The following is a 20,488-nucleotide window of genomic DNA, read 5'->3' as shown; positions in this document are numbered from 1 at the left end:
CCCAATATGTTAATGTAAACCTTGCAATATTTTATTTGAGAAACTTTACCTTGCCAAAGTTAGTGGCAGAAGATGCAAAAAGATACATGTTATATGGATCTTGAATCCTAGAAGATCCATGTTATATGGATCTTGAATCCTAGTTGTCTCATTGGCTAGACCATTCTTTTTTAAATACTTTCTTATACGATCTTTTTGAGTCCAAATTTCACCTAATGGTCAAGCATCCACTTGTAGTAGATAAGAGGAGGATGTAGAAAGATATATATAAATATGTGGAGGATTCAAGAATGAGATGACAACCTCATGGGCTTGCTATACATTACAAGTTTAAATTTTCTTCTTTGCTTCCACTTCGTATAGTCGGTAATCCTATGACTCCATACTGTAAAAATTATCAGTTTAAATTTATTAAAAATACTGTTAATGGAGGTTTCTCACCATTTCCTGAGGCAAACTCTTTTTTACCTTGGGTAACCCAACACCCTTGCACAAAAGCAAGCAAGGGTATGAAGCCATGTGAGTCACGCTTAAACTGTGGATTGGACGCTGCATGCTAAACAAGGTAATAATAAAAAGAACGCTTTTACGGCAGGTCTTGTGTCCCAGCTCCGATCGAATTTGCCTTTTGGATGGAGGTGAGCGTGCGATCTTGGCTATGGCGGTGATAATATCGCCTGCTTCAGGCTGTAAACTCTAGGGATGGCCTGAGGCTATCATAATAGTGATTCTGCTCAAGCCAGAAAACACAGTGAGCAATATGAGGTGATGAAAAACTTTGCAAGTCTCCAGTTGGCTGACTATGGCGATCCGAATCTTGCATGCTAGGTCTATAACTGCAGAAAACCCTAAAACATGAGGCTATTGATGAGGCTTCGAAATGGAAAGGGAAAAAACAAACAGGGGGAGACGTTGAACTGTTAGAGATTTCTAGAGTTTTTTTATTGCTTACAACTCGTGGATATGGCGGATATCGGAGCTGCAGAGGAAGCAGAAGGAGATGAAGTTGAGCATGCAATCTTGGCTATGGCAATGCCAATATCGTCTGCTTAGGAAATAATCTCTGGCTGGCTATGGCGATCCAAATCTTGCTTGTTGGGTCTACAACTGTAGAAAACCCTAAAACATGCTGTTGACCCGGCTTCGAAATAAAAAGGGAAAAAAACAAAGAGGGGAGACGTCGAACTGCTATTGATTTCGATCATAGGGCCAGCATCGCCGGTTCTAGGTAGATTTCGGGGTGCCTGTGTACGTGGCACCCACGGCCCTAGTCTCGGTGCAAACAGTGGTGCAAACAGCGGTGCAAAAGAGTTATGAACATACGGTCGTATGTCAGTGCGTTTGCTGTGATTCGAACCCAGGTTCCTAACCAAGGGAGGCGAAGCTCCTATACACTATACCGTGCGCACACTTGTGATATAAACACATATCCATAACACCTTATGGACATATGTCTACAAATGGGCCCGTCATCATCACTGGCCATTGACCGGGTGACCGGGCCCATGGGATGCCACGTACACAAGCACCCTGAAATCTACCTACAGCCGTCTAAGATGAGATGAGATTTTGGGGATGTTAGAGGAAAAAGGCATGTAGAACGAGTTCAGAGGCTGTTGAGGTACAGCACCGTGAGGAAGAAACATGAATACTCCAGCAAGAAGTAAGGGAAGCTCCGAGAGAACAAGTTGAAGCTCACGTAGAGTTGCGTGAGGCTAGGTAGCTCATAGAGAGGCGGCATTAGTGCGCCATTGAGATTGAAGTTGGTGAACTAGAGGCCCCGGCTGTAGTGAAAGAATTCCCATCCATCACGCCCTCCCATAAGCAAACGGATGCCAAATTGGTAAACTTCCACTTTATGAGCACCCCATCTGGTCGCCCTCCATCCCATAGCACGACCAGGACATTGAAACCTATAACTTGGAGTAGATTCAAATTCAGCCAACATTGATGTGTAGGAGGAAATGCTCACGCTCTCATTACCTTGGGTAGCGAGAGACGCTTGCGCAAAAACAAGCATTGAGAAAACACCACATGGCTACCTAAATATAGCATAGAAGTTTTTCTTAAAAGTGTGAAAAATAAATTTGTAAGGGTATCCCAGGTTTTCCAGCTCAGTAATCTTTGAAGTGAGGTTTTTTCAGCTTAGTTACCTTGCATGACGGTTTCTCAACCTTGTGAATTTCTTGTTTCGATCACCCATGTCTCGTATTGGGATTGCATCACTCGCATTATTGATCAGATGATGACAAACATGTGGAGGCAAGCATGGGCATGCCCCTAGCGGTAATGTTCTGTACTCTTTTCTTAAGATGATGTCTCTTGGAATGCACTGATCACTTTGAGCTTGTCTCTATCATGTTTGACGAAGATCCATCCATGCCTACGATAGTTATTGAGTTGTGTAACCATAGTAGATGCACATAAACTTTTTGAAAAGCTCCCAAAGGCTGATTTTGTGTTGTGGACCAGATATATTGCTAGTCATCCAGAAGAAGCTACGTCTTTTACAAGCTTATATATGCTTGAGAATCCCCAACTACCTCAGGCACAAGATGTCTTGGTGCATAAATGCAAGTAGGTACTCTCTCTCTCTCTCTCTCTCTCTCTCTCTCTCTCACACACACACACACACACACATCATCATCATCATCATCATTATCAACACCAAGGGCACTCCATGCTTTGAACCTTGCAAAACAAGATTGTTTTTTTTTAATTCTTTTATTGTATTTTGTGTGAGTGCTTGGGTAGCATACTTCGTATAGTGTAGAGCATATTTGAAATGCTCGAATGAACATGAATTTGAAAGCATACTTGGAAGCAATGCTAGACTGACATCCGTAATCAATGAGCTAGAAGCATGTTCTTAAATTCAATGGGGATTCAAAAGTACCTCTCAAATTAAAAAATTACAAATTCATTTTCACATTTGAAAATGAGTTTTTGAATCAATACATAGGACTAATGGCCGCTTTCAACACTAAAGGTGTTTTGGTCCACTTTTGATATCAAAAGTGCTATTTGGGAAACGGGGGAACATTTCCTAGTTTAAATTTTGGGGAGTATTGTGCCAACTCCCCACCATACTTTATGTATGGTTTTTTTTAAAACTTCATTCACACAAACGAGCACGAAAATCCTATGACTTTATGAATGACATATAATTAAGATTCAAATGTGGTAATAAATTTTGATTTATCTACATTGCGATGTACTCTGAGATCTCTGTCGATGTCCATCAATTCCTCACATCGAATATAATCATAGGCTTGATGTTCATGCTCGTATAGGTGCAAGCAATCAAGAAGAGAAGAGTACACAAGCATTCTAGTTTCAGACTAGTATGGTTGTAAAAATAAGATTGGTGATAAGGGGATATGCTAAAGAAAGCCCTTAAAAAAAAGTAAAAAATTAGGTGTATTTGTGCCTTTCTTTGAAGAAGGATGAGTTTAAGATATAGCCTTCAAAAGAAAAAAAATAGGGTCAACCTTAATCTCGTCAGGAAAAGATTTTATTTAAAGAAACGACGCTGTGCCGCTTCGTACGCAGCATGCTGGTAAGTTTCGCCCGCCGATGGAAGGTAATCTCAGTAGTTAACGTCGCCAGAAAACGCACACAGACACACTTTCTTGAGATTTAGTTTGATTTTATGTCTACCCATGCATGCTCATCTAATCGAGTGTTCTCAACTTATTGTTACCTGATTGATTGGCGCAGACTTGTAATTAATGCTTTTTTGTGAAAAGCAGCAAGAGATTGGGCGAGCATGGAGACGCCGCCAATCGTCAAAAGAAGCTCCAAACTCAAACAACTACAGCTCTGTGGGTATCCTATGAATGCCGAGGATATGATATCCGAGTGGGTGGAGAATCGCCCAACAACCAAGTCACAAGATCATGGCAATAATACTATCACAGCTGCTGCAACTAGCAATAGTATATTAATGGATGCAATAAACATCAATAAGAGGAGAGAAAGCGGTAGGCCTAAGGGGTGGAAAACCTTTATTCCTTGGTTTAACAATAACAAATCAGTTGAAAGCACTGCATCAGTAACTAATGATGGGTCTCGGAGCCTTAATAGTGACAAGAAACGCTCAGTTCTAAAGTTTAGCGCAGGGAAATCCCAAAACATTAAGCCTAATCTGCCACCTTTGAGCAAAACAGACAAAGGGAAGAAAACCCTGGTTTTGGACTTGGATGAGACCTTGATACACAGCGCATTCAAGCCCATATTTGAGTATGATTTTATGATAAGCGTGGAGATGAAGGAGCTTTACCAAGGCTTAGCGAACGTGTATGTGATCAAGAGGCCAGGGGTTGAGGAGTTTCTAGAAGGTTTGTCATCAAAGTATGAGATAGTGGTGTTCACTGCAGGCACAAAAGCATACGCAGATGGGATATTGGATAGGTTGGACACAAAGGGGCTCATTAAGCATAGACTTTACAGAGAAGCTTGCACCTGCTATTGTGGTGGCCTTGTCAAGGACTTGGCCATCTTGGGCCGAGATTTGCAGAAGGTTGTTATCGTGGATAATAGCCCACAATGCTATATTTTGCAGCCGGACAATGCTGTGCCCATCAGCTCATTCATTGATGACAAAAATGACAGGGAGCTCCTAGACCTTATCCCCTTCCTTTCTGTGATTGCTGAGCTTGATAACGTAACAGATGCACTCAGCGTCATTACAAAACCATACGATTAGGAGTTACCTTAATCGTATCTGAGTTAATTGCTATTTCATAGCATTGAGTTCTTGTTTAAGTAGTAGCTTTGGGCAATGGATAATATAATATCGCCCCTCACCACACCTAGTTCTAGACTACATGCGATGAATATCATGGCCCCTAACCACACATGCACTCGCCTAATTCTAGATTACATGCTAATTCATAGCATTAAGCTCCTTCATAAGTGGTTTTGTTCATACGTAATATGGATTTTAAAAACCATCATGTTGGTACATACTTGTGTGTGGGGGGGCGGGGGGGGGGTGGAAGTAATACTGGCACTACTGGCCCAAGTTTTTTTTTTTCAAGGATTTTATATTAAATCTCACCCTTTAGTTAGGGATGTTGGGTATATAAGATTTGGATCATCGTACATATTCTCCACTCACATACGCTACACCTTTATGTTCTCATTCATTGCTATACAAAAATTGATAAGTGGCTTCATTCTAAAGCCCACAACTTTGGTAACCATCATGATACTTCCCTCTACACACGTTTTAAAACCAACTGACTATCTATGTGAAAGCTTTATCATGTCGAGATAAAAAGCCTATTTGGAAATACTCTGGAGAAGTGATGCACTTCCTTTTGGTTCTTTCATGTGTGGGTTTGACTAAACTTCACATGAAAAATAGGAAATTCATGTGGCCTTACCTCTCTCATCTTACACCCTTGTATGAGTGAGTTCTTCTTTAAAAGACTTGTCACCTTTTATTGTGGTGCTTCAATAGCATGCTTAATTATGGAAAATTAAGAGCACATCTTCACCGCTTGTAAATGGTTGGGTATATCATTTTAGACATGATGTTCTCCCAAATTATCCTTTGAAATTTGTAGTGATGGATAAGATATTGTCACAATACCCATATATCTTTGTGGAAATCAAGTAGCTTAGTGTCTATTAAGTCCTCTAGGAAACTTATGCCTATTAGAAAATCCTGTTTATGAACATGCTTGCAAATCAAAAACATTATTTAGCCATATCAAAAATGGCATATATAACATATGAGTGTTGTTACTTATTAAATGAGTTCATCTTATGGCCCAACTTCACTTGAATAAATTCATTTTAAGGATTACAATTAAAGGTCATACACAATAAATCTCTCTCTCTCTCTCTCTCTCTCTCTCTCTCTCTCTCTCATATCACAATAAATCTCTCTCTCTCTCTCTCTCTCTCTCTCTCTCTCTCTCATATCACACACACACTTTTTTGAATAGAATCATTGCCTTCTATGTTGCATAAAAGGTGAGGAAAGTAGATGAGACATAAGTAGTTGGAAAATTGGGAAAAAAGTTTAAAGAGTTGAAAGCTCTCGTTCAAGCATTTGAAGATACAACATGGGGACCCCTTTTATGATATTTCAATCAACATGAGAAGCTAGGTAGTCTATAAATTAGGTACTAATTTTTATTCTTAATGTATCTTATGTTGATAAGAAACTAAGTTACTAAGGATCATTGTTTTGCTCTTGTTTCGAATAAAGTTTTTATACAAAGTGTTTTATCTTAGCATTTATATGCCTTATATGAATCTATTCAACATGTTATAGTGAAGCATGAAGGACTTTATTTTCTCTTACTTTATACACACTAATTTATATTATAATGTAAAGCATGAAGCTTATATTGATTTTTTTTGTGGGAACTCGTTTACTAGCTCCACTTTTAGGACTTTGACGAAGTTTAGAAAAACTAGTTCCTTTGAAAAAACTTATCAAAATTTCCCATCATGCTATATATCATTGGAATGGTCTCGATGAGTAGATTCCAAATGTGCAATCTTTGCTAACTTTTGATTTGATTTGCAAAAATTTCACCACCATGAGCCCATTTTTCTAGAGAGAGGAGGTGTGGAAATCCTTAAGAGGCAAAAATGAGAGTCCATTTTTGGCCTAATGACACGTAGTCTAGTCGTAGCATAGCCATGTATAGTAGCCATATTTTTAGCCACAAAGTAGCGACTTATAATAAACACATTTTTAGCTCTAAAGTAGCCATGTGGGTGGTTGCAAGACGAGGGTACTCACTTTCGTTCACTCTCTCTAAAATTGGGACATTGACACAACTCGGGCGGAGTATCTCAATCGTGATATCGCCATCAACATGTGCCTATCAAGCCTAAAGCTCCATATCTCGATCGAGATACCAACTAACTCCACTCCAACAACTTCGGGTTGAGGGTACTCCCTTTCATTCACTCTGTCTAAAATTGGGACATCAACGCAACTCGAGCAAAATATCTCGATCGTGATATCTCTATCAATTAAAACACGACATGTGCCTATCGAGCCTAAAGCTCCATATCTCGATCAAGATACCAACAACTAACCCCATGCCAGCAAGTTCGGGTTTCAAGTCACCATCCATGTCACCAGTACATGTCACCGCCACCTCGTTATCTTGATCAAGATATGTAGGCCACTCGGATCCACATCAATGCCACAGTGGATCCCCCTCGACTTGCAGAGCAATCAATCACCACCAACCCTAAAATCAAATGCATATCTTGGCCATTTGTCTCGCTAACCCTAAAACCATGCGTACATTTGGGGCGTAGATCTTGCAAACCCTAAAATGCATGCCACCGAACCTCGATCCAGGCTATAAAACTGGAAAGTTTGTTTTTTGCCTCATTCTGTCACATCGTTTTTTCTCTCCTTTCTCTCTTGATTTGGATTAGCAATTAGTGGGCTCATTAGTGTTGTTTCATAGCTTCATTAGTGCTACTTAGCACTAAGCATTGGATCTTTCACATTGGCCTTTCACATTGACCTGCTCGTTTGTGTTAGGCTTAGGTTCTAGCATGGAGTCATGCGAGGAGGGCCACTCATCTATTGTGGACCTCATCGCGCAGAGATACACTGCAAGTTAGAGGCTATCCATAGGATTGCTAGAGACACACTGTCTACATTACATATCGTGTCAGAATTAGAGGCAATGCTCTTATCCCTTTGTAGCCTTCATGATATTGTTTATGTAGATGAGTGGATATCTCACCATCGCATTAATGCTCCTGTGTCACATGGACTGACATATCATCAGGTCTGTGAGCTTGGTTTGATTAGGGATGGAGCTTTCTTAGACCTTTTCCTTGATAGCCATGGGATGCGATCTAGGGTGGGGAAGCCCCTTACTATTTCGCAGTGTTTGCATCCTCGTATGGCAGCATATATCGATAGTCGATATGTTTTCGCATATGGGAGGATGACAAACAACCACCAGATTCCCATATACTTTGCAAAGAAATTATATACAGAGTTTGTCTTAGGGAAGTAGGTGGATTACACTAGCCATGGCCTCGGTGGCAGTGCTGGCTAAGGTTGTCTCTAGGACTAGGGTCGACGGCCTCCACCAACCCTCCATGTAGCTACTACACATCCTATGTTTGTGCCTTTGTCCACACGGTTGAGGCACTAGGCTCCCAGGTTGGTATTGACATACGGAGTACCAAGGAGAGCATCTAGCACCACATGGTGCGCCTATTTTCACGATCGATACTGATAGATGTCAAGGTATTTACACATATTTATTACTTCTTAAGGTTTTTTATATTTGTATGTACTTTTCTATGTTTTTAAAATGAGCGGCATGGTTGATTGTGTCACGAAAGGTCCACACCTACTAGTGAGAGATTCACTCAGGAGTTGATAGAGGCAAGAGCAGAGATCAACTGTCTTAGAGCAGCACTGTAAATAGTAGAGGCAGCCGCTATAGAGGCACACCATGCGAGAGAGTCTGACATCCAGAAGTCTCTCTTATATGTAAAAGAGTTATAATTAAGGTTTAAAGTTATAAATTTCTTTAAGTAATGTCTAATGAGAGAGGCTAATCAATTATTTGTATGCTTTACTTTTTGAGTAAGCTCGGATTGGCTCAGATTGAGGTAGAGAGTGCTAGAGTTGAGTGGAACAGTAGATGATTATGGAGAGGATTGCACAGCACATGGCAGAGCAATTGATGCTACATGTTTGGGAGCTCCATAGATCTTCTGACGTGATAGTGCCTTACTTGCCTCTATATCCATGGCTTTTTGATGACCTCTCCCTTAGGATGCACCATCATTCCTCCACAACACCTGCTGCACTTTATGCTTCAAGGACATTGACAGTACTGGTGGATATGCTCTGGGATGTGGATATTTTTTCCATTTTCCCTGCATCAGCGGAGGAGCTAGTACACTTCTTGACATGTCTCTCTACTGAGCATGCGTTAACCTAGTGACATACAGAGTTCTCGGCATTGATGATCTTCACCTAGGCTTAACTTGAGTAGATGCTAGGGTTGGTATGCCACATGATTTTACATCACCTACTGACTTTAGGACTCGATGCCACCGATAACAGAGATAGGAGCCTAAGGTTCCTCTAGAGATTGAGTGGAGTGCACATGAGTTTGAGAGTCCTTCAGGAGAGCAAGCTCATAGCACACGAGTGGTGATGGTCCTAGTGGCACCTCGGGTGATGGTGTTGGTAGCAATGCTCCTTCACATGAGTAGTGTGTCCTTATAGTAGAGGAGATTACACACGCATAGTGGCAGGCATGGACCATTTTCGATTACAGATTTTGGGCTTACAAACAGAGACATATTACAGTAGCACAACATAGAGAGAGGGAGAGAGCTGTAGCAACTTATGGGACTCGTGATCTCTTGAGTATACTAACACCAGCTTATGATCTTGCCTTTGAGGCAGACCTCCCCGCAGATATTCAACGGCACCTGGCACAGCCTCCTCAATGTGCACAGTAGCCTTGATGTGCACGTCAACCAACCATTAGAGATGACGATTTTGATTGGGTTGCCGTTGATAGAGTGACTAAACTCACTTACATATTGTACTTATATTTTTTGGCTGTGACTAACCTTAGACTAGCTAGGGTAGCTCATTTTCATTATGCCTTAATCTATTGAGTTAGTGGCTAAACTAAGATTAGCTGGGTTAGCTCATATTCTGATGTACTTAGTTGATGTTTATATCATTATGAGTTTTTTAATTATTTTGAGGATCATCGTATTTTAGTTGATGTTCATGATTTTTGGATTTTTAACACTTTGGCTATCATAATGTTTGTTGAAAATCCTCATGCCATCATACCCAAACATGCTCTGATGTGGTGACCAAACTTTGCGAGTATGTGGGGGAGACCCACCCCCATAGGCTCCAAAAGTTTAATCACCATCGGAGCATGTTTGGATTAGCAATTAAAGCGTCGAGTGCAGATTTTTCAAATCTCTTAGTGCCAGAGAGGCCATTGCAAATCTTGCTCTTCCCTATGACATTGTCCCCTCCGATGGTGACCAAACTTTGTGAGCATGTGGGGGGAACCCACCCCCACGTGTTTGTAAAGTCTAATCACCACATTGGAGCATGTTTGGATTCAAACAACAAGCACCTAGTGTGCATATTTCAAGTCTCTTAGTGCTTGAAAGGCCATGGAAAATCCCACTCTTTTCCATGCCATCACACTAAAACATGCTTCGATGGTGGTGACCAAACTTTGTGGGCATGTAGGGGAGACCCACCCCCATATGCTCGTAAATTTTGGTCACCATTGAAGCATGTTTGTATTAGCAACAATTAGTGCCCAGTGTGGATTTTTCAAGTCTCTTTTAGTGCTTGAGAGGCCATGGAAAATCCTGCTCTTCCTAATGCCATCGCACCCAAACATGCTCCAATGGTGACCAAACTTTGTGAGCATGTGGGGGGACCCACCCCCACATGATCGCAGAGTTTGGTCACCATCGGAGCATGTTAGGATTAGCAATTAGGATCGAGTGCCATTTTTTCAAGTCTCTTAGTGCTTGAGAGGCCATGGAAAATCTCGCTCTTCCCATGCCATCTCACCCAAACATGCTCCGATGGTGACTAAACTTTGCGAGCACCTAGGGGAGACCCACCCCCACATGTTCGCAAAGTTTGGTCACCATCGGAGCATGTTTGGATTAGCAATCAGTGCCCAATGCAAATTTTTCAAGTCTCTTAGTGCCATGGAAAATCCTGCTTTTTCCCATGCCATCGCATGCAAACATGTTCTGATGATGGTGACCAAACTTTGCGAGCATGTGCAAGAGGGAACCCACCACCGCATGTTCGCAAAGTCTGGTCACCACATCGGAGCATGTTTGAATTAGCAATTAGTGCCTAGTATGGATTTTTCAAGTCTCTTAGTGCTTGTTGACAGGCCATGAAAAATCCCGCTCTTCCCCATGCCGTTGCACCCAAACATACTCCGATGGTGACCAAACTTTACGAGCATGTGGGGGGGACCACCCCCATATGCTTGCAAAGTTTGGTCACAATGGGAGCATGCTTGGATTAGCAATTATCACCCTGTGTGAAGTTTTCAAGTCTCTTAGTGCTTGAGAGGCCATGGAAAATCCTGCTCTTCCTCATGCCATCACACCCAAACGTGCTCTAATGGTGGTGACTAAACTTTGCGAGCATGTGGGGGGGACCCACCCCTACATGCTTGGAAGGTTTGGTCACCACCATTAGAGCATGTTTTGGTACGATGGCATGGGGAAGAGCAGGATTTTTCATGGTCTCTCAAGCACTAAGAGACTTAAAAAATCTGCACTAGGTGCTAATTGCTAACCGAAACATGCTTCAATGCTAAACAAACTATGCGAGCATGTGGGGGCGAGTCCCCCCACATGCTCGCAAAGTTTGGTCACCACTACCAAAGCATGTTTGGGTATGATGGCATGGGGAAGACAAGGATTTTCCATGGCCTCCCAAGCACTAATAAACTTGAAAAATTTACACTGGTCACTAATTGCTAATCCAAACATGCTCGGATGTAGACCAAACTTTGCGAACATGTGGGGGTGGGTCCCCCACACATGCTTGCAAGTTTGGTCACCATCTCAATATGTTTAGGAATGATGGCATGGGGAACAGTAGGATTTTCCATGGCCTACTCAAGCACTAAAAGACTTGAAAAATCAGCACCGGGTGCTAATTTTGCTATTCCAAACATGCTTTGATAGTGACCGAACTTTGTGAGCATGTAGGTGTGGGTCCCCCCCACATGCTCACAAAGTTTGGTCATTATCGGAGCATGTTTGGGTACGATGGCATGGGGAAGAGCAAGATTTTCCATGGCCTTTCAAGCACTAAGAGACTTGAAAAAATCCTCACTTGATGCTAATTGCTAATCCAAACATGCTCCGATGGGGTGAGTGACTAAAGTTTGCGAGCATGTGGAAGCGGGTCTCCCCACATGCTTGTCGGAGCATGTTTGGGTACGATGACATGGTGAAGAACGAGATTTTCCATGGCCTTTCCAACACTAAGAGACTTGAAAATTGTGCACTGGGTGCTAATTACTAATCTAAACATACTGTGAATGTTGACCAAAATCTGCAAGCATGTGGGAGTCGGTCACCCTGAGATGCTCACAAAGTTCGAAGCATGTTTAGGGACGATGGCATGGGGAAGAGTGGGATTTTCCATGGCCTCTCAAAAGCACTAAGAGACTTGAGAAATCTGCACTAAAGACAAATTTAGGAATTTTGGGAATTATTCGAGTCCCATTTCTTATAGGATTGGTTGGAAACTCGGTATTTTTGTGTAGTTTGAGCTAACATCTATTTGTTGGTGCACTCTTTGTGCCATTAGATTATATCTTGACACAACTATTTGGCGTATTTGTTTGTAGTTGTATAGATACATACGTCAATGCAACAATATTGGAAGGACAAGGGAAACATGACACTAAACTTAATTGAGATTATATAACATCTTTCATATGAAGAAGAGAATGTTAAATACTATCTCCACTTTGAGACATTGAAGTAAAAACATGGGCTTTATTTAATTTGCCAAAAGAATTCTAAATATCACTTAAAAAGGAACCTTAGAAGTGAGAGATCTCTAAAGGGTGTGGTGTTAGAAACAACAAAACAAAAAGTAAATCTCAATGACAGTACAATGTGCTAAGTTTACGATTGATCCACAGATAAAAACCCATCTAAGACACTATATCAAGATTATAAATTATGATATATATGCTTAAATTTGAGGGACATTGAAGTAAAAACATGGGATAATAATGCCAAAGAACACTTGGAAAAGGATCCTTAGAATTGAGGGATCTCCAAAGAGTGGTGTTTAGAAACACCAGAAGCAATCAAATTTCAATGAGATTGTTACATTCAAGTTTACAATTCATCCGAAGACAAAAACCCCTCATAGACACTTTGTCAAGATAATAATTGAGTACAAATTGTATCTCAAACATAGCATTTTCTCATGTATTTCTGCAATACATACAAAGTTTCTCTATCATAAGCTGCTTCATTTACTACTAAAGTGTTGCAAGTATACTCCCATTTGTTCTTTGCATAAATCCAACCAAGTAACCATGCGCTGATTGTTGTCTCCAAAAAACTTTGAAGCTCCTCTATATTTTGATTCCACATCTTTGGAAAAATCAAGTAGGTTCCGGGCATATTCCACATTACATTATAGAGGGTATCATAAAAAATTAGCGTGTTATTTCCATCCAGGTCATGAAAAATTCTCCATGCTACATCCAAGTTTTTGTGGTATACAAATCGATATCCAATTAGAAGATTCGTCTTTTGACATGTTGCCTGCCCTGCTACGACCTTAAACTTTTGATGGTGCCGAGGAAAGCACAACTCAAGAATGCGTCGAGTCCTTTGTAGTCTATTAGTACTCCAGATCCATACCTCAAACCATTGCATACAAAAATCAAGGAAAGTGAATGCATCTTTGCGAATCAAATGCCAAACACTTGTATTCTCTTCCACAAGATGCATATGTTTGGCCCAGTCTGGACATACATCACCATGTTGCATCTCAATGGTCTTAAGTAAAACACCATTGAGTTCAAGTATCAATACTCTTCTTTGTTTCCTTATTGTATCTAGGGGTGGTGGAACTCTTTTGCTTCTAGGTACATGAGTCACCAATGATTGGTGCCACCTCAATAGTAAGTTCTCTGTACACTTGAAATCAAAGCTATATGCTTCAACATATCCTATTGAAAACAAAATGTATGGTTAATGGACATTCAAAATTTTAAATAAATATATTATGTGCCAACAACAACATAAATTCATCCATGATATGGATGGTCTTAAACCTTCATAGACAAATGCTCCAATACCTCAAAAGTTCAACCAAAAAAATAAAAGAGCGAGTATATTGTCAATGCTAAATTTCATCAAATTTATTGAATATGATGTATAAAAGATTTTCACTGTTGAGATAATTGAGTCTATCCAAATTAAATTATAATATTCATAGCCTTACACCTTGACAAGGCAATATCTTCAATAAAAAACAAACACATCTTCATTGCAATCGAATTACAAATATTGACAAAAGAGATAATCAAATGATAGTAAGTTTGGAGGCATTTGATTGCTTGATACAATAGTGTAAAGATTTGGCTCGTACAATCCAAAAATTAAACCCATCTAAGCACATTGTTTTGGCCAAAGCCTAAGTCTATCTTATGGGCTTTTATTACAAAATGGCTCCAAACATTCTGCACCCAACAAGTCTTGATATTTGTTAAGATCCCATACTTCAAACTGCACGTTTAGACCTCAGAAATGGTTTCCTTTGACCTGCACAGCAGCAACAACTAGTATGGGTTAGGTTAGAATCTGATTATATGGTCACTCAATGTTTAATGAAACCAGACATTATCCTACCCATAAGCTCAAGTAAGCCTTTTGTAGCCTTGATATGTATGCTTTTGCTGCAACTCCACTTCTGAGATGACCACAATCATATCCCAAGCGAGTAGCATAAGCAATAGCGTGTTGATCACTCAAAATCCTTCTTTTGTAACACACTTTTAACAAGCTTAGCTGGTCTTTGGATAGTAATGGTACTCCAGCTTTGGATGCCAACATTGCTAGATCCTTGCTTATGGATTCTACTTCTCTTTTTTCCCCTCTTGATTGGACATACTTTATCTTATCACCATACAATGGTAAGTGTGAAGATGAGTTTTCCACTTCATCTAAATATTTGTTGAGCTCTTCTCGCAAAAATTGGGAGGTGAATTGGAGCTATTCTTCCAGTACATCTTGAAAATCGATAAATAATTTATGACCATGTGTGATAGGAGATTGACCTAGCCGATTAAGCAAAATAATAGACCTAATGTCATTTGTATTATTTAGATTTAAAAGGTAGGGTAGAAGGTCATTGCACAGTACGTAGTCGTGCCCTCCTTGAAAACTTTCAGGGAAGAGACAGTTGTCTTTTGGATTAACACATCCCTTGAAAGGGCTATCATCAATAAACAATGTATTCTTCTTATTGCAAATATCTTGGCACTGATTTCAAACCTTGAGTAAAGGTTTAAACATAGCCTCAACAGTAGGCTTATCTGGCCTATACACTTTTCAAAGATTATGGGTATAACATTCTTCTTGTCCCCACACCATAAAGAAATGATATTTCTTATATGCATACTGTTCAAGAGTGTTTACATAGGCACAAACATTCTTGTGTAGCATGGCAGACCAAATACCAACATGAAAGTACTGGCAAATCTAAATCAAAAATTCAAAACACCCGAGGCGAATAACAACTGTGGTGCGACCAATATCAATTCGAATACATTTTGTTTGTGGATGCCTCTTCTCTTCCTTGTTGAGTAAAACTCCATTAAGATCAAGTATAAGATCCTATATTATCAATGAGAGCTAATTAGAACAAAACATCCACAAGTTTACTCTCGTTTCATGCTCCCATACTCATCTATGACGATGGCTCCTAGACTTGATTGCATTTCCCTATTGATTTTGGCCACTAGAGCCTGAGATGAATACATTTTTTGTGAGAACCTTATCAATGGCCTCAAACTTGTCAACCTTGCTCATGAAAAGAATAACAGTTGCAATCTCAACTGTTCCAGATGTCCAGGCATCATCTTTTTATGTGTGGATCACGCCAAATTAATAGTGCACCTTTGTTGACTGGCTAGAAATCCCTTTGATAAGCATTCCAATGGTGATGAAATCAACAAAACACACAAGAATATATTCATATTGTGAGTTTAGTGTGTTCAAAGCAAGTGCCAACTTGGAGAAAAATTCTGACGAGAGCTGCTCCTTTGTACCATGTAGGTCCATGATTGCCAGTTGAAATGGTACATGCTCTTCACTACAGAAGGCTATAATCTTTGTCATATCAAAACCCACCCCCCTAATTGTCCAAGGAATAGACTCTTGTTGAGATACAATACCCATAGATGCTCTATATAGGTGATTCAGTAAAGTTACTACACTTTTTGAAAGTGGGATTTTTTTTTGAACGATTGAGAGCGTCCCTAACAAAGGACTGGCTGTAGCTCCTCAATTGATTATATTTATACTCCCCTAGCTTATATGTCTCACACACCTGTTCCCAAGTCACCTTTTCCCTTGTCAGATAAAAATAGAAGGTGGTTATTGCATCTTTGAGCACTCGATCTGTTTTTAGCTTCCAAGCCATCTCCTCCATATCCATTCTTTGATGGGTTTGCTCCCTTCTTAAGCAATATTCTATTGTCAAGAAGTGCTATTTGAATGTCCAAAACTTCACTCTTTTGAAGGCCTAAAATGCACCTAAACAACGTTGGTGTTGCATGCAAATGAAGATCAATATAAGGATGCAACAAAAAAGACACTTAGGGCTCTTGAAAAGAGTTCAAAGTTGTAGATGAATGTGGGAGGGGGCTTGACAATAATCCCACATGGGAACTTTTGAGAGTTCTAGAATTTTTGTATAAAAGGTAGCTCTTTTGAGAGCTAGAGAGGACTCTTTGGTCATTTGGTTGAGAGGCTCATAGAGAGAGCTTGCTCCATAGCTCCTTCTCAAGTGCTCTCCCAAGGCTCTCCATCTCCATTCTTGTTTCAATCATGTACTTTCTATTCTTTACATTTTCAATGATATGAGGTTTTGGTCTACACTCTTGCTAATCTAGATTTCTTAATGATGTTTTGATTTGTGAGTTGTAGAGTGCTTGTAATGAAGCTTGTGCTTGAAATAATGTGTAGTTGAGGCTTGTGTGATAGCTCTTTGCATATTAGGTTCCTTGCATAAGTTGCATTTGTGTGCTTAAGTGTAGCCTAATCTTGATGCTTTGACTATGTAAGATTGATTATTTGAGTGTTGAGAAGGATTGAGTAGGACTAGAGGTCATTAGTGTGTGGTTAACTCTTCTTCTCCCATTCGGGATAGCCTCTATGCGCTAACCGGGTTGCATTCACGGATTGACAAGTGTGTGGGTTGGAGTGTAGCCTCCGCTATGCTATGATGCCCCAAACAATGGCGCCGCTGCCGGGGATCGAACCCGGGTCACCCGCGTGACAGGCGGGAATACTCACCACTATACTACAACGACATCATAGCAATCTTTGTGAGTGCTGTGCAGAGAATCTTATTAGTACTCTCGGCTTGTCCATTGGTCTGGGGATGATAGGGTGCAGAACACTTGTGAATTACCATAAATTCTTGAAGCAAAAATTCTATGACTTCATTTACAAAATGTACACCTTGATCACTAACGATCTCAATTGGTAAGCCATAGCGTGTAAACACGTACTCATACAAGAACTTGGCTGTGGTTCTGGCATCATTTTTGACTGTTGCCTTTGCCTCTACCCATTTGGTCAAATAGTCGGTTGCGACTATAATATATTCTGTATGCGTGTTACGAGCTGGAGGTTTAATGGGACCGACAAAATCAATGCCCCATTTTGCAAAAGCACGTGTGCTCAACATAGGCCGCAATGGCATATTGTCCTTTGTGATGGGAGGTTTGGTCCTTTGACAATCGTCACAACGTTTCACATATTCTTCGGCATCCATTTGTAAGGTTGGCCACCAAAGCCCAGACCACCTAATCAACTTAGCTGTGGTATTACCAGAAAAGTGTCCACCCCCAACACCTGCATGTGCATGAGTTAAGATTTTTAGATAGTCAGCTTCACATACACACATTCGTAAGTTGCCATCTTTGCCCCTCTTGTAGAGTTGGCCCTCTATTAGCATATAGTTTGCCGCTTCAATTTTAATAGCCTGCTTTCGATGTTTAGGAATTGTTTGATCCGTATGACCATGTTGAAGGTAGTCCACAATATACTTACTCCAACTTGGTGTAGTTGAAATTTGGAATAATGTAACATTATGAATTGGCTTCTGAATTTTACATGAAGCACAGTTACGAACAAATGTTTCAGCATCTGCATGCATGGTAGGCCACCATTGCCCATCTTGAGATATACGTCGCACACAAGTGGTAGCTGATGCATGGATTCCATCTATACCCGCATGTGCCCATTCCAAGATCTCCTCATATTGGTTGGGGTTAGGTATAAGCCTCAACACTCCATCATTACCCTGACCATATAATCTCCCTGAGATTAGCTTGAATGGTCGCCACATAGGTCCACATTAGGACCCGCTAGTTGTATTTGCCCACTTGTCAAAATTTCTAAAATAGATTCAGACCATCTAGGAGCTGTCTCTACAAGGAAAAGTGTTGAATCTAACATATCATCATCCACACCCACAGGAGCTTCGCCAGAGGTGATTCGAGACAAATGATCTGCTCTTAGATGAGTTGTTCCTTTTCGAACTGCAACTTCAAAATCAAACTCAAGAAGGATGATAAACCACCTTACTATCCTTCCAGTTGCACATGGCTTATTCACCAAATATAGCAATGCTTGATGGTCCACAAAAAATATGAATTTGTTTGCCAAAAGGTAATGGCGAAACTTTTTCACTGCATATATCATGGACAATCCTTTTCTTTCTGTTGTGGTGTAATTCCTCTCAGCATTGTTCAACTGTCGACTAGCATATGAGATTGGGAAATCCTTATTGTGTTCTCCCGATTGAGCCAAAATACATCCAATCGCAAAGTTTGAAGCATCAATATGGACATGAAAGATTTGGTTCCAATCTGGTGCCCGTAAAATGGGTGCAGTCACTAATGCTTGCTTCAACTTTTCAAAGGATTCCTCACACTCATCCGTCCAATTAAACTTTACAAGAAGAGCATATAACGGTCTGGCTAGGACAGCATACATGTAGATGAATCTACGGTAATAGCCACAATGTCCCATGAATGTTTGTACCCCTTTAGGGTTGATAGGCCGAGGTAACGAGACAATGACATCAATTTTATCCATATCTGTTGAAATCCCATTGCGAGAAACAATATGGCCCAAAATTTTCCCTTGTCTTACCATGAATTTGCACTTGTCAGGATTCAAGCATATACGATAAAGTTGACACTTTTGAAACACAAGTCTCAGGTGTTCTATATGATCATCACGCTCTTGTGAGTGAACACATAAATCATCCATGAAAATCTCAAGAAATTGCCTAAGGTACTCCTTGAATACATGACTCATTAACCGCTGAAAGGTTGCTGGTGCATTTGTTAGACCAAATGGCATAACACGATAGGCAAAGATGCCATCTTCAGTAGCAAAGGCTGTCTTGTGTTGATCCTTTGGATCAATTGACACTTGGTTGTACCCGGAGAATCCATCCAAGAAACTATATGCCTTTTTCCCTGCAACTCGTTCCAGAACATGATCCGTGATTGGAAGTGGGTAATGATCACGCACAGTAGCTGCATTTACCTTCTTGAGGTTTACACATACTCGAAGTTTTCCATTTTTCTTGGGCACCACTACAATAGGGGAGACCCATTCAGTGTGTTCAATCTCATAGATAAATTCTGCCTCTAAGAGCTTGTCTATTTCTTCCTTTATCTTCCGTGCAAAGTTTTCATTGTAAGTATAAGGACGTTGCTTGGAGGGTTTTGCATCCTCTCGCAATGGTATTGTATGTTGACATATGCTTGGATCAACTCCTTTGAGGTCTTTATAACTCCAGGCAAAAACATCACGATACTCCTTTATTGTTTGTATTAATAACTTCTCCTCATCTAAGGATAAGTCTGTGGCAATCCACACATAGCGAGGCTCTTCTCCTGGCTTAGCAATATCAATCTTTTTTGCATCCTCGGGACCATCGTATGAAATTCCTGGCACGCTTGGTTTTTGACGCATGGGCTGTTGAAGAACAATCTTCCGATCTTGAAGAGTGTACTGTGTGAAATTGGGAGGAACATTTAAACCTTGTTCTTGTCCACTTGAGTCTTCACTCATTGAAGACCATGCGGTTTTGAGCTCTCCTTTGCTATCTTGCATCAGATTTTTTTGTTCAACCGTTGTCTTTGCACTTCCCACACTCTTTTTTAAATCAGTTTTAGACTTGAGTTGTGGTTTTTGTTTCTTCGTCTTTTTACGATTTTTGCTAACAGTTGTTAGCTTTTCCCCTGCTTGGAATCCATCTGATCGTTTGACTTGGTCTTTGATACTGTCTTGTGCTTGGACATAGTATAGATATCCGTTCTTTCCTGAGAAGTGAGGTGGTGGTCGAGAGTTTTCACTCTTAGACTCCTCCTTTTCTTTTTGCAATCTCTCACGTTGTTCACGCTCATCTTGTCTACGGGTTCTTTTATGGCTCTTACAGCATTTTCGTTTAGGTCGGCTTCGAGGGATCTCTACCTGAATCTCCCTTCCTCTCAACAGTAGGCGTGCCTTTCCTAACTCTTCCTCAGGGATTGTATCTTCATTATTAAAATCAGAGTCCCAGCCATCTTCCTTATCAGCATCTTCGAGTGTCAAGTCCTCTACTGAGACTTCCTCGACATGCATAGCTATTGTGGATGTATCTCTATAGTACAAATCATCT

The 20,488-nt window shown here is 40.5% G+C and overlaps 1 non-coding gene and 1 pseudogene across 1 annotated transcript; one reads left to right on the top strand and one right to left on the bottom strand.

Annotated features, from left to right (window-relative positions):
- Positions 1-3,614: 3,614 nt before the first annotated feature.
- Positions 3,615-4,979, top strand: LOC147632677 (uncharacterized; annotated as a pseudogene).
- Positions 4,980-17,042: 12,063 nt separating this feature from the next.
- On the bottom strand, positions 17,043-17,114 carry TRNAD-GUC (transfer RNA aspartic acid (anticodon GUC)). Its single transcript has one exon. It is a non-coding gene; the product is annotated as a tRNA-Asp (tRNA).
- Between the last annotated feature and the right edge of the window lie 3,374 nt (positions 17,115-20,488).

The sequence above is a fragment of the Cibotium barometz genome, chromosome 13 (genome assembly GCF_041138505.1).
Source record: "Cibotium barometz isolate CiBa-2024 chromosome 13, ASM4113850v1, whole genome shotgun sequence".
Taxonomy (NCBI): domain Eukaryota; kingdom Viridiplantae; phylum Streptophyta; class Polypodiopsida; order Cyatheales; family Cibotiaceae; genus Cibotium; species Cibotium barometz.
This window is presented reverse-complemented; position numbering and strand designations above follow the sequence as displayed.